The following is a 14489-nucleotide window of genomic DNA, read 5'->3' as shown; positions in this document are numbered from 1 at the left end:
TTTTCGTCCGGACTCCAAATTGGGTGATCCAAGTATCCATTTTGATCATCTCGACAAGCTCTTCAACATGGTGCTGTAAAATATGTGATTTGAGTAACTTTTGTACCATGTCCAAGTGTCATTTGTACCGAGACATCTGAATGAATCTTCATTTGTATGGCCTCGACTGCTACTTCACCAATAATGGTATTTGTGCACCATATTACCTATATTCCTCGCAAAACATGGTGGGACACAAAACTCATGGAACTCATTAGTTTAAATAGAACTTTATATCAAAACTTCTTCAAGTTCCCGCATTAATGGCAATGGTTGGCAGCCAAAATGAGCATATAATGGCCGTCAACAAGGGGTCCTTGCCGGCCCTTATATAGGGTGGGGGAGCAAGGGTACAAGAAACCTAGATCGATATGAGCCTAGGAGTCTGCACCGAGTAGTACTCGGGTGGTTTCCTTCTATACCGACTAGTTTTAAGTCTATACGACTAGTTACATAACGCATGGGTATGAGACATGCCCCATCCCATATCTGGTACTGAACCGTGCCACGTCAGGTATCCTGTGGCCCCAGGTCTGACAAGCCCCGAGCTCTTCGCAGCCAAGTAGTCGCAGGTCTTCGAGTACTTTTGAAGACGTCGTCGAGTAGTCTTCATGCTTTCATAGAAGATGCCTTCCGAGTACTTCTTGGACTGCACTGAGGCTGCGTGGTGCTCCTACTTGAGTAGTCTTGATGCCCTCGGATGAAAATCTTTATATATGGGGTGCGATGAACAATCGCACTCCATATGGAGTAACCCCCGAGTCTTAGGTTGAATCAAAAAATTCAGGCTGAGGGTCCACCTTGAATCTTGAATTTAATCAATTTTTTTCGAATATTTTTGAAAAACAAATTCCTTTTCCCACGTACCCAGTAGCCCCCGAGCTTTGAATCCAAATTCCCAAGGTTTGGAAAGAAGGGTCCAAAACATCATGGCATACTTTAAGTGTATAGGCAATTAACATAATAGTTTCTTTTCAGAATAATATCCCTAAAGAAATGTCTTGAAGTAATTATGCTTCTTGATATATATATCGAAACAGTAGAAGGCACCGCTTAGCATACCTTTTTATTTACCAAATTGCCATTGGTTAGGGTATAAACCTAGATCCGGTGACTTTGCGAATTTTACCTTTTGCCGCCGCCATTGCTCTGCGTCTTTGCCCCATTGACTCCTTGTTTTCCAAGCGAAAATACTACAGGTCTCCCCGCAACCCAAGCCCCCGAGTTTGATTGCATCAAGAAACTCGTAGACTTTGGGATGGAGAAGCCTACAAGTTCCGGCCGTGGAGAGAAGCGGAAACACGAAGGGAAGGAGCAAGCGGAAGAGGAACCGTCATGGGTCCAAAGTAAGTGCGCTGAGGACGATTTGCAAGATCTGGTGAAAAAATGTCTGCTATAGCCGAAGGATCTGATCCATTGGCGGAGCGCTTTTGGAGAGATTTTTCCATCTGTTGGGAAATAAGAAATTATCCTTTTTACTTCTTTTGTGAGGCATGGCCTGGCTCTTCCGACTTGTGACTTTCTCCAAGATCTTTTGTATTATTATGGAATTCAGATTCACCATCTGACCCCGCAATCAGTCTTGTACATCGGTGTTTTGTTCACTTTTGCGAAGCTTTCCTCGGAATTGAGCCATATTTCGAATTATTTCGGAGTTTGTATTCTTTGAATCCTTTTCCCTCTTTGAAAGAAATGGGATGCATTGGCTGTGCGGATTTACAATTGCGTCCAGAGATGGTTGATAAGTATCTGGAGTGGCCCGAGATTCATGTTGATCCAAAATGGAAAGAGGATTGGTTTTATATTGGAAATCCTTCTTCTCTGCCTGAGTTTTCTCTGATGCCACCCATGTACTTTCGCGAGTGGGTGCTGATGAACAGTGCAAGTAGTGAGGATCAAGTAGAGGAATTATTGGGCCTCATATTCTATCTGCGTGAGATGAAAGTAACAGCAGCATCTGTTGTCTTCAACTGGAAACAACGCCAAATTCAGCCATTGGAGAAACGAAAAAATTTTGGTTTCCAGTATGAGGGTACTGAAGATAGTTCCCGGTTCTCTACAGAGCCAGTGGAGAGAGTACAAGGGTTGAGGATAATTCGAAGCATATTTCCAGATCAACTCAATGTTCCATATGTGCCCACTGTGTTTCGCTCCAGCAATCCTCCTTCGCAGGTAAGATTTGGCTTCATCAACTACCTTTTGTAGCTTGTACCCTTTGCTTGAGAAATTTTGAAATAAGCAGGATGTCTTATGCAGGTGGATGTGGGGGTTTTCAAGAGTGATCCTCCTATCCCCAGTTCCATTGAAGCGAAGAACTAGAAGACCTTCCATACGCCTGTGATCTTTGATATTGATGAACCAATAATTGAAGAAGATCCAATATCATTATCTGATTCTGAGGAAGATAGTCCAGCGGTAGCTCCAAGGCCCACTGATGGAAGTTCTGCAGTGCCTTTCGGCAGCGGAGATAGGTAAATGTTCACAATTATCTGTGAAAGCTAGATTTTGACGAATAGTCTTGACTCGTATACCTTTGTGATATTATTGCAGAGTGCCTGCAGAATCTTCAACATTGAGGGCTTCTGATGCGGGCGATCCTCGCCCAACTGCAAGTGATACTGCAGCTGCCACTGTCGTTACCTCTGCGGTGCCTACCTCAATACCTATGACTGGTCCAAATCCAGTGCGTAGGGTACTGCGAGTACCGATGAAACTTGTCATGAAGCGGGCAAAGATGTAAGTTTCCTTGGTCCGGGTAGTTTTTACTACTGTTATGAGGAAGATGGAATACTTAGCTATTTATTTTGCGTAGGACTGCTGCTGAACTGAATCTGCCAAATCTGCAGCCTGTTGGTGCTCAAACGAAGGCTTCAGCCCCCGAGTCATCGAAAGGTACCCCCGAGTCATCGAAAGGTACTCAGGGTGAGGCCATACCGGACGCCCCCCCACCTCCAGCCGTGACCGAGGTAGCGAGTACTGGGGAAGATGAAAGGAGCGAAACTGCTCAATCTGCGGAACCATCCAGTTGTTTGGGTTCACCTCCCCTGAGCTCTATTCTGTTGAACGCTTCAACGCCTGGTGCCACTTCTTCTGAACATGTGAATGAAATCCCCATTGGACTAATCGAAGATGATCTTCTTAGAGCTGACTTGTGCAATGATGTGGCGAACTCACTGCATTGAGTTTACAAGCATTATAAGGTAATGTCTTGAACTGTTAGATGTAGTCACCTTGATGTTTTCATGACTATCTTCTTTGTTTGAATGTGCAGAAAGTAGTCCTGCGATCCAGGTTGAAGTCTTCCATCCTGGCTGTGAAGTCTAAAGGACTCTGGCAGATTCCTATGCTAAACAGGAACTTGCTGAAAAAGATGCTATCATTGAAGATTTTAGAAGGCAGCTGTCTGCTGTTCGAGCAGGTGGAAATGACGCCGAGGCTGGGGGTTCTTCTAGTGTGAACCAAGAACTAGCTCGAAGCCAGAGTAAGTAGCTTACTGCGAGTGGTTTAGATAGTACTTATGCTATCAATTTTGAGTCTCATGATCTTACTCTTCAGGGGAGAGGGATCAGGTTCTTCGAGATTGCGCAGAGTTGCGACAAGCATATGCAGATCTCGAAAAGTATAAAAAGGTCGTTGAAAAGCAACTAGATAGGGCTGGCAAGAAGCTTGCGGAGAATGTGGCGACCATCCAGAAGCTAATCGCGGCAAAGAAAGAAAAGATAAAGAGATTTTTGATCTGGAGGGAGCAGCTCGAGTTGTCATTGACATGGTGCAGCCTCCACATCCTAGCGTTGTAGACTCGAGGTCCATTTTGGAACGTTTGAGGCTAGTCCCTGGGTGGTTGAAGGGTGCGCCGAAGAAGCTAGCTCCAAAGAAGTAGTTTGATGCAATGACTTGCTGTGTATACTTTGTCACGAGTTCAATCTAGAATGTTCAATTACTCGTAATGTTGTAGAACCATACGAGTTTGAGATCTTAAATGATTGTGTGCGTATAGCATGTCTTGAAAGGGGTATCTTGTAGACATAGGTAAAATATACCAATGGGTTGGGCCTTGTGGCGAGCGATCGAGATCTGGCTCTACGCCTGCTCATGCAAGGTCGTGTGAGGGTTAACAATACGGGGAAAGCGGCAACACTCAAGTACTAGCCTAATAGGGAGTTGTCGAGAAGGCTTTCCACCGAGTTCAAAGGCTCAAAGGTAACAGGAACTGCCCGAGTACCTGTCGGAACAAGATCACGGAGATGTCATCGAGGGGGGAGAGGGGGGGGGACACCGTCCTTGGGGAGAGCAAAGCTGCCCGAGTACTAGCCTGGTAGGGAGTAGTCGGACCAAGTACTAGCCTGATAGGGAGTAGTTAGACCGAGTATTAGCCTAATGGGGAGTAGTTGGAAATGCTTCCCACTGAATTCAAGTGCTCGAAGGTAACAGAAACTGCCCGTGTGCCTGCTGGAATAGGATCACGGAGATGTTAGCGGGATGGGAACACCGTCCCAAGGGTAGTGAAAAACTGCCCGAGTACTAGCCTGGTAACGAGTAGTCGGACCAAGTACTAGCCTAATAGGGAGTAGATGGACCTAGTACTAGCCTAATAGGGAATAGTCGGAGATACTTTCCGCCGAGTTCAAGGGCTCAAGGGTAACAGAAACTGCCCGTGTACCTGCCAGAACAGGATCACAGAGATGTTACCAGGGTGGGAACACCGTCCCAAGGGGAGAGCAAAACTGCCCGAGTACTAGCCTGGTAGGGAGTAGTTAGACCAAGTACTAGCCTGATAGGGAGTAGTTGGACCGAGTACTAGCCTAATAGGGAGTAATCGAAGATGCTTCCCACCGAGTTCAGGGGCTCGAGGGTAACAGAAACTGCCCGGGTACCTGCCGGAACTGGATCACGGAGATGTTACCGGGGTGGGAACACCGTCCCAAGGAGAGCAAAGCTGCCCGAGTACTAGCCTGGTAGGGAGTAGTCGGACCAAGTACTAGCCTGATGGGGAGTAGTTGGACCGAGTACTAGCCTAATAGGGAGTAGTCGGAGATGCTTCCTACCAAGTTCAATGGCACGAATGTAACAGAAACTGCCCGTGTACCTGCCGAAACAGGATCACGGAGATGTTACCGGGGTGGGAACACTATCCCAAGAGGAGAGCAAAACTGCCCGAGTACTCGCCTGGTAGGGAGTAGTCGGACCACGCACTAGCCTAATAGGTAGTAGTTGGACCGAGTACTAGCCCAATAGGGAGTAGTCGGGGATGCTTCCTGCCGAGTTCAAGGGCTCGAAGGTAACAGAAACTGCACGTGTACCTGCCGGAACAGGATCACAGAGATATTTCTGGGGTGGGAACACCGTCCCAACAGGAGAGCAAAACTGCCCGAGTACTAGCCTGGTAGGGATTAGTCGGACCAAGAACTAGCCAGATAAGGAGTAGTTGGACCGAGTACTAGCCTAATAGGGAGTAGTCGGAGATGCTTCCCGCCGAGTTCAAGGGCTCGAAGGTAACAAAAACTGCCCGTGTACCTGCCGAAATAGGATCACAGAGATGTTACCGGGGTGGGAACACCGTCCCAAGGAGAGCAAAGCTGCCCGATGTTGACGGCCCTTAAGTGTGAAAATTGACCGTTAACTAGACTCAATAATAAAGTAAAATCACACACCTTACTCGCATATTTGTATCACTAACCTAGTTCCACAGCTATTTTGGAGATTCTATCATTTCAGATGATCAAGAGCGGAATAAGATGAATACACGCAGTAGATGCCACAAAACTACGCAGAAGATCGCATCCGGCGTCACCCACATACAAAGAGGGCCCACCTGACAGAGCTAATGGGAGCGCCAAGCAACAAACATGTCATGGTCAACATATGGGCCCACCTGTCGGTCACCAAGAGGAAGGCTCACTTGGGGAAGCACCACCAGGGGTCGGCCGACCCTAGGGTTCGGCCGAACCTAGCCTGCATCCCGTCCAGGTGCATCTCGAGGAGGAGTAGCTGCCTAGTCTCCTGATAACCTTCCATATATGCTTTTGGCGGGAACCAACCTCCAAGAGTATAAATAGGCCTCTCCTCCACCCCCCTCAACACACACACACACACACACACACACACACACACACACACACACACACACACACACACACCTCTCACTATTCTCTTCCAAGGAGGCTCTCTCTTGCTCTTAGCTTAGGTAGTAGAGCTAGGCTAGTTCTTCCTTTAGCAAGTGCAAGTCGTCCTCGGAGTCGGCGAGCAATCCTCGGCTCTCGGTATGGCTTTCTATTCTACTTGTCAGCACTTTATTCATAATATAGAGATTTGCCATGGTTGTTATGCTATCTCTATAGTTTATCAATCCATGCTTTGGTTATTCATGAGTTATGCTAAGGATATGGTTAGGCCAGATGATCTGGGTACGGATATCGGTTCGTCATGCTTTCGGGCTCGCTCTAGCATTTTACTTGTCCATCCGAAGGGTGGGAGACCCGGGGACGCTGGGGTAGTGACCTCATACACGGGCGTGGTGGTCAGGTATGCGGGATCCTTCGGATATGACCGTGCTCCACGGTGTGACTAGGGTAGATGGCAAGTGGTGACAACCTTGTCCGTCCGTCGTAACATCGGTGTTGCGATTAGTGCACTCCCCGATATTCGGGTTCGGTGTAGGAGTTTATACAAATATATAACGACCCTAACAGTACTTGAGTCGGGACATTCTCCCCGATACTCCTATTTTCTTGGCACCTGCAGCCCTAACCATGTGCTAACATAACCTCTTCTTTGAATAGATGCACTAGGACCCTCTAACCTAGCCTAAGCTCCAGCTAACTTAACATAGTGTAGTTTAGTTAGTTCTTTTATTCTTTCCTTCTTCCTTCCCCCTTGGAGTGTTGGTTGTGTGCTTGTGTCACATTACCCTTGCTTATTTCTTTATCTTGGCTTACCCCTATCAGAGCTATTCCTATTGCTTAATGTACAATGTCATGATTAATGCTAAGTACAGTACCTTTGCCACTGCCATCCTTTGGGAAAAATATAAATCATGATACCCTTACTCTCCGGGTGAAATGCTACAATGGTATATCCGTGTGCTTGCGGATCATTTCTATAATCGTAAAGTTATACCACGAGAGTGGCAGTTCCTGACGCCATTGCTGGGGGAATTAACATGCCCCTAGAGGTGACACTAGGAAATGTCATCGCGCATTTCTGACGCCGTTACTAAGGATGGGCTTAACACCCCCGTTCCAAGTGATTGCGTTAAGAAACGCAACAAGCATTTCTAGCACCATTGCCGGGGATGGCATGTGAACAAAGATACTGTACTAGTGTTAATCCAGGCTTTGTAATTAAGATATAGTCACTGCTCTTTCAGGCTAATGTCACTTTATGTCTTCTTTTATCTATGTGTTTGAAAGAAGACAGGGGTAGTGTATGACCGGTTTCTCCCTGCCGGAAAACTACACAGAAAATCTAGAGAAGCTCGTGAGAAAGACACAACCTCGCGTCGTCCCTCCTCCGGATGTTTTCCCGGCACAAGAACCCATTCTTGAAGCACAACTTGTTCTTGACACTACAAGAAATGTGGTGATCTATGACGAAAATTTTATGACATTTTAATAGAGCGTCACAATTGCACACAATCTATGACGAATTTGAAGGTATGAACCCTAGGCCCAGAACTTTATGACGTTTTATTGAATTCGTCATAATTGAGCCCACAAAATATGACGTTTTATTGAATTTGTCATAACTGAGCCCACAAAACATGACGTTTTAACATTAATGTCATAAAAATCGTCATAGCTATTTTAACTATATGTTTTGACATTTTTCATTTTCAATTCAAGTTTTTGCTTCTCTTATTTGATCTTTCATAAAAATCATGAACTTTCATTCAGTGTCCTTTTGTTTGCATGACAATTGTTATTATTAGATCTTTTTTTTCTCTGGCTTATTTGCTTCTACCAAATAGAGTACAGAAAAAACATGCTTTTGCATGACAATGGGTAATGTAACTTCATGTTTTCTAATATTATGGTGAACATAAGGCTGTGTCCAAATATTAAGTCCATACAAGTTCAAAATTATTAAGAGGTATTCAAATCTTAAAGTTTGACTTTAGATATATGATACTATGTGAGAGAGGTATCCATTTGTGAACAATGTATAGTGATATTCTATTAGAACCACTTGATTTTTTTTCATGGAATGCTAAAGGACCAAAAATATGTTGCCATTCCAATTTTTAGAATTTTCTAACCAAATTTAGATATTATTATAATTATTCTATGGTATCTTGGAGATAGAAGTATGAATTATATATACAAAACAATTAAGTTATAGAGCCAACCTGCACCAGCCGTTTGCTTAAGTTAACCCAAAATATTTTTATTGCGTGATAGTTCCAGAGCACCCAAAATATTAAAAATAGTAAAGGAGCTCAAAATTTGTAGATCACCAGTCAGCAGCAAGCCCACTTCACCAGCCCAATCAACAGCCCACTTCACCAGCCCAGTAAGCAGCCCCACGCCGCAACCTTTAATTAAAAAAAAATGTTGCGCCTGGGGAAGGAGGATCGAACCCACGACCCTGAGCAAGGAAACCAGGAGCCTCACCACTACGCTACTTGCTGGTGAATGCACATGTCGAAGAGGTTTGATTACCTTTATTCTTTTTCATAATAAGGCATTACTAGGTAGACTGAGATGAAGATTATACATTTGTATTATTAAACTTTTATGACAAGATTATACATTGTAAAATCATTCTACAAGAAGTTAAAAAAATTCAAACAAGATTATGAGGTATTCAGATCTCAAAGTTCCACTTGAGTCATTATGAAACTATGCAAAAGATGTATCATTTTGTGAATAATGTATACTGTCACTTTCTTAAAATCATATGAAAATTTTATTCTAAGCTTATGGACCTGAAATGTAATAGCATATCAATTTGTAGATTTTTCTGACTGAATTTGGATATTATTATTTTTATTTTCAATAAAGTTGTGCATAGAAGTTTGAATTATTTCTAGCAAACATTTGAAGTGTTCATCTATTTTTCAGGACATGGAATAAAATTGTATATGGTTGCTCAAATATTTTTTTTTTAGATTTTTAAAATATTATTTGAGATAATTGTAGTAATAATTGTAATTACTTTCAACAAGCATGCAGAAATTCATTTAAATGCCAGAAAATACCAAATCTATTCGAAAATTTGTGAAATACCTACATGATAACTTAGATGTTTTCTATTACATGTAGAAATTTTATTGGGATATACAAGATACTTAGTTTTCAATTTACTCCACAAGGTTGTCTTAATTAGTTATTTAAAAAATAGAAAAACAACTTCTTCGCACAACAAGTGGCATTGTAAATCCACAAATGTTAATTGGAGGGTAAATGTAAGATTTTGTCCATAATTGAGATATATATGAGCAAGAAAAGACTATAGGGTGCATAAACTTCAAAGTTTGAGTTAAGTTGTATGAAACAATGTGTGAGATCCATCTTTTTTGTGAATAATGTGTAACCTAATTTTCTCAAAATCTAATGAAACTTTTAATTCAAGCTTATCCATCCATAAAATGATTCTATGACAATTTTTAGAATTTTCAAAGAAGTTTTGGATATTATTATTATTATTATTTTATAATAAGATTGCATGTACAAGTTTGAATTATCTTTAACAAACATTTAAAATTTTCGTAGATTTTCAGGATACGAGCTATAATAGAAAGGAGACAACTAAAATATATTTTTGAGGAATTTTTATATATTATTTGTTATACATGTAGTTCAAATTGTAATTATTTTCAATGAATCTACGTAAATTTATTTAAACTATTAAAAATAATAAATGACTTAAAAAATATTAAAAATTTTACAGGACAGCTTATATGTAGTCTATTATACATGAAAAGTATTTTAGTAAATATAAGATGATTATTTTTATGCGTTACTTCTCAATAGCGCAATAAAATGAAAATAGAAAAAGAAAATTGTTAGGTATGGGCCATTTCTAGCTCGGCCTGTAAAGCCCAATTGTTCCTCACCATCCATTTCCGATCCAACGGCTGTAATCGTGATCCCATAGTATAAAAACAGCTCAAACCCTAGGTTGTTTGCCCTTTCCTCGTCCTCCCACCCACATCGCTGTCCCTTCCCTGCTCACAACACAGAGAGCCCATCTCGCCCCCCGCCGCCATCCCTGTTCCCTCCCCGCGCGCCGCTCAAGCACGAGCCTCGATGAGCGGTAGTAGTAGCTTGGCGGCGTGGGGCGGGCGCCGAGCGGACTCGAGGCAGGTGGCCGTGGCGGCGAAATCACAGCGGCGCTCCGCCTCGTCCGCTAGCGCGAGGATCCCCTCCGTGGACACCAACAACACGGATGCGGCGATGAACGACACGGTGGTAGCAGATCCAGGTTCAGGTGCGCCCTCCTCCATCCCCTTCTCACCATGTTCTCTGCATCGTCCCTTCCTTCTCTCATCCCCTTTACTTTCTTGCTAGGGTTCTGCTCCGTCTGGCACCGGCGTGGCGAGTCAGAAGAGGGCTAAGGTCTACGCACTCTCCCCCCCCCTCAGATCTACGCCCCTCTCCTCGACCTCGCTCCGAAGCGTGCGGGCGAGCTTCGGCGAGCCGCACACGGTTGGCGCTGATGCGGGAAGTGTCGTTCCCCAGCGTCGCGCCCGTCAGCGGGCCCGACCGCGCGCCGCACCCTGCAGCAGGCGGCTGCCGTGGGAGCGCCGGTCCCTGTAGCCGGCCGGACCACGCGGCACATCCTGCAGCAGGCCAGCAACGACCAACAATATCCTCGTCATCTCCTTCCTTGAAGTGGAACCAAGGTTGAGGTAAACCGAACCATGCCCTGCACATGTTTGTTGTTTTGCTCAAGTGAATTTTCAGTGCTAGCTTTTCCACATTACTTTCCTGTAGATACATACATGAAGGCTTGGATTAATTTATTAATTCTTGGATGTGTAGATTCTATTTGTTTGATTACATCCGACCATTGGTTTGTCAGTATGACCTGACTACTTGTGTTTAAGTTAAATTAATCATGCATTTGAAATCAGATACTGAGCCAATACGACACATTTTGCTTCACCTTAGGTAGTATAGAGGAAGTGAGTACTAGAACTCATAACACAAAACTTATAATGTAGAAATAGAGCTAGTCATGGCTCCATTGTAAACATTGTTTCTTCTTTCAAAACTATTTCAATGCAACTATGGGCAAAGGACCAAAGGTGTCATAACTGTCTTGCTACAACAACCACTTTAGCAAAATTTCCTGTTATATCTTGCATAGTTTAGCAGACATTGACTTATAAACAGAGCCTAAAAGTATCTGCAGCACCTGCAGCGGCAGGCCAGCAGCACCTGCAGCAGCAGGGCTCTGCGTGGAGGGCAGTCGGGCTCTGCTCGGCTCCCCAGCGAGGCGCCTGGGCCCTTGGCGGCGCTGGGCGGCAGCGACCCAGCTAGGCCGAGCGGCACCTGGCGCATTCGACCCAGGTGCGGCGGTGCTTGTTTCAGCACAGGGAGCAAGTCAGCCAGCAACGGCCAGCAGCAGCACCTTGCGGAGGAGATACTGACCAAGAAAAGCTTTGGTTTTCTTTTTGTTTGTGTAGCGATTTGTTTCCTATGCAGGGCGGCAGCCGGAAGCTAGTGTATGTGTGCTGTGATCTCTCTTGCAGGTTGTGCTGGGCAACAGTTAACAAGGGCAGCAGCAGAACCTAGGCATCGGCAAATACATCCACCGCACGCAGGTTGGTCGACTGTTTGCCCACAAGGTTAGATGGCTCAACTGGTCAACGAGCACAACATGCATAGGTGAGCAGGTTCGATTCAGAGCACTAGCAAGGCGTGTTTTTAATTCCTGTCACATGCTTTGGAATGTCACTTTCATGATACAGTGAAGCTTCCTTCATTTAATCAATTCCTGCTTATCATGGCTGATAACTTTAATTGCTTTTTGATTAACTCTTGCATGAACGGTTAGCTATCTATCCTTAAACTTTGCTATACCTATTTCTAGAACTTTCGGATTAGAGGTGTTCTCAACTGCTATTTTGCTAGACTGAATGTACTAGTGCTAGGAGGACCAGTTATATATCTATCTGAAAATAGAGTTCTTGCTAGATGGATGCACTGCCAGATGAGGTATTATATACATATGTCAGATATTTGTTCAAATGCCTAACTGAAGTCTCGCATGCACGTGCTGCGTCGTCGCAAGGTGGTTCCTCATCCTCTGCCACCGTGGCCGCAGCGAGGTCACCTTTGAAGTCCTTTGACGACAACCGCTGCCTCAGGTACCTCGGTGCTTTGCACTCCCACAAGTAACAAAGATTCTGTGTTTTTTTCCAAAATCTTGGATTCGAGTCTTCTTAATTCTACTCCCGCACCAAAAAATTGGAAATTATTGACTTCTATGTGGTAGATCGTTCACCTCCCTGCGTGCTACTCCTGAATATATGGCTACTAGTTTTCTTTACATCGTAGTATCTTATGTTTCCTTCGCATCTACTGAACCTGTTACTCTTGCAGTACTATTCTTCTTCTATAATTACGCATTTCAGTTTGTTTTATTTTATTCTCTGTCCAGAAATATAGTAGTCGTAACTATTACATAAATATGTTAGATTGTTTATTTGTATGACTAGCACTGAAGCTGTTAAGTTGTTTATTTGCATGACAAATCAGCAATTCTTCCATATTGAGTGAATGTCAATGCATAAATATGTACAAACTATAATACCCTTTTGTTTTGCAAAAATTAATTTCTTGTATCCGAGTCACTTTGCTTGGCTTCTCTATTTTTCATTTTCAGAAAGATTAAGTTCTTTGCATGCTTGCAATTTTCAGGGAGAGAAGTACAAAGATCAAGAACAAGTGCATCGAATTTGTTTGAGTGCCTCTACAGGAAAAAGAGAAATGATGCACGTTATGTACATATTGCCATTGCATATTAGCTTTCAAATACAGCTTATAGCAATTCTGGATGAAATTTTTTTATGTGATTTAATGTTGTATGTGATTAAATGCTCGATCAAAATTTATTTATGTGATGAGATGTTAATTTCTTGTTGATATATCTTGGGTTATCTTGGGTTGGGCTGAAATGATCATGCAGTTTATATGGGCTATGTAAATGAGGCCCAAATTGGCTCACGTGCCTGCTGCTACATCACTGTCCATGTCAGCATCCATGTGGTGCCATATCATCACCAATTTCCACGTCACTGCTACGTCATCGATCATGTCAAATTACACATCATCATTGTTATCCACGTCATCGCCATGTCAGCAGCCACGTCATCTTCCATGTCCTCATTGTGTGACATGGCAATTGAATCTGTGACGAAAATTATATTGATTGTGACGTTAATTTTCGTCATAGAAAATGGGCTTGGGTTGGGCTTCGGGGGCCCGGGGACATTCCATGACGGTTTTAAAACGTCATGGATCAAGCAATCTATGATGAAAATTTAAGAAACATCACAAGGTGTGATCTATGACGCTCAATACATGACGTTATTTGAGATCATCATAGATACTGTTTTATGACGGTTTTTCAGTGATCTGTGACGAAATTCAATCGTCATGGATCAACAGATTTTTTGTAGTGTGAGGCTATGGATGAGAAGACTCTTTGTGACTTCTCCATCCCTTCCACCACCAATGTGGCTACCGGACCCAATGTCAATGTTGGGGACGTGAATTTTGAGCTCAAGTCCAGCCTCATCAACATGGTGCAGGCTAGCCCATTCTGTGGCAAGTCAAATGAGGACGCCAATGCACACCTACAGAACTTTCTGGAGCTCTGCGACACTGAGGTAATACGAGATGTCGCCACCGATGTCATAAAGCTTCGTTTGTTTTCCTTCTCCTTACTGGGGAATGTGAAACAATGGTTCTACAAGGAAAAAGACATCGACACCTGGGATAAATGCTCTAGGGCGTTCCTCGCAAAGTTCTTCCCGCTGAGCAAAACAAATGCCCTGCAAGGGAAGATTTCAAGTTTCCAGCAGACGGGGTTGGAATCCATCCCAGAAGCTTGGGAAAGGCTGCAGGAATACATTCTGGCCTATCCCCATCATGGAATGGACGAATGGCTTGATAGAGCCGAAGTGCCCGATCTTTCGGTGAGTGGGGGATGAATTCGACTTGGTGGAAGATGACCCTCACGATCCGACTACGACGAGCGAGCCCGAAGCGCCAATGCAATCGCTGAACCAACTTCCTGTGGTTACCGACCTTGTTGATGCAAGATCAGCCTGATCACGAAGATCGTTTCCTGTCCGCAATCAAAGAACGAACAAGAAAAAGATGCGAGCAATCTGATTATCACTCGAAGGTGGAGTTCTGAATACACGAGGACAGCGCTGATTTGCGCGTGTTCCAGAGTAGCTAAAGCTAGATGTAAAACAAAACTCAAGTCTGAATTGA

At 43.8% G+C, this 14489-nt stretch overlaps 1 long non-coding RNA gene and 1 other non-coding gene across 2 annotated transcripts; one reads left to right on the top strand and one right to left on the bottom strand.

Moving 5' to 3' along the window:
- The first annotated feature begins 1182 nt into the window (after nt 1–1182).
- LOC120680735 lies at nt 1183–4048 on the top strand. The gene is made up of 6 exons (XR_005677781.1): nt 1183–2211; nt 2296–2510; nt 2590–2775; nt 2852–3239; nt 3311–3520; nt 3595–4048. It is a non-coding gene; the product is annotated as an uncharacterized LOC120680735 (long non-coding RNA).
- Nucleotides 4049–14038: 9990 nt separating this feature from the next.
- LOC120684132 lies at nt 14039–14145 on the bottom strand. The gene has a single exon (XR_005679114.1). It is a non-coding gene; the product is annotated as a small nucleolar RNA R71 (small nucleolar RNA).
- Between the last annotated feature and the right edge of the window lie 344 nt (nt 14146–14489).

Source organism: Panicum virgatum, chromosome 7N (genome assembly GCF_016808335.1).
Source record: "Panicum virgatum strain AP13 chromosome 7N, P.virgatum_v5, whole genome shotgun sequence".
Classification (NCBI taxonomy): domain Eukaryota; kingdom Viridiplantae; phylum Streptophyta; class Magnoliopsida; order Poales; family Poaceae; genus Panicum; species Panicum virgatum.
This window is presented reverse-complemented; position numbering and strand designations above follow the sequence as displayed.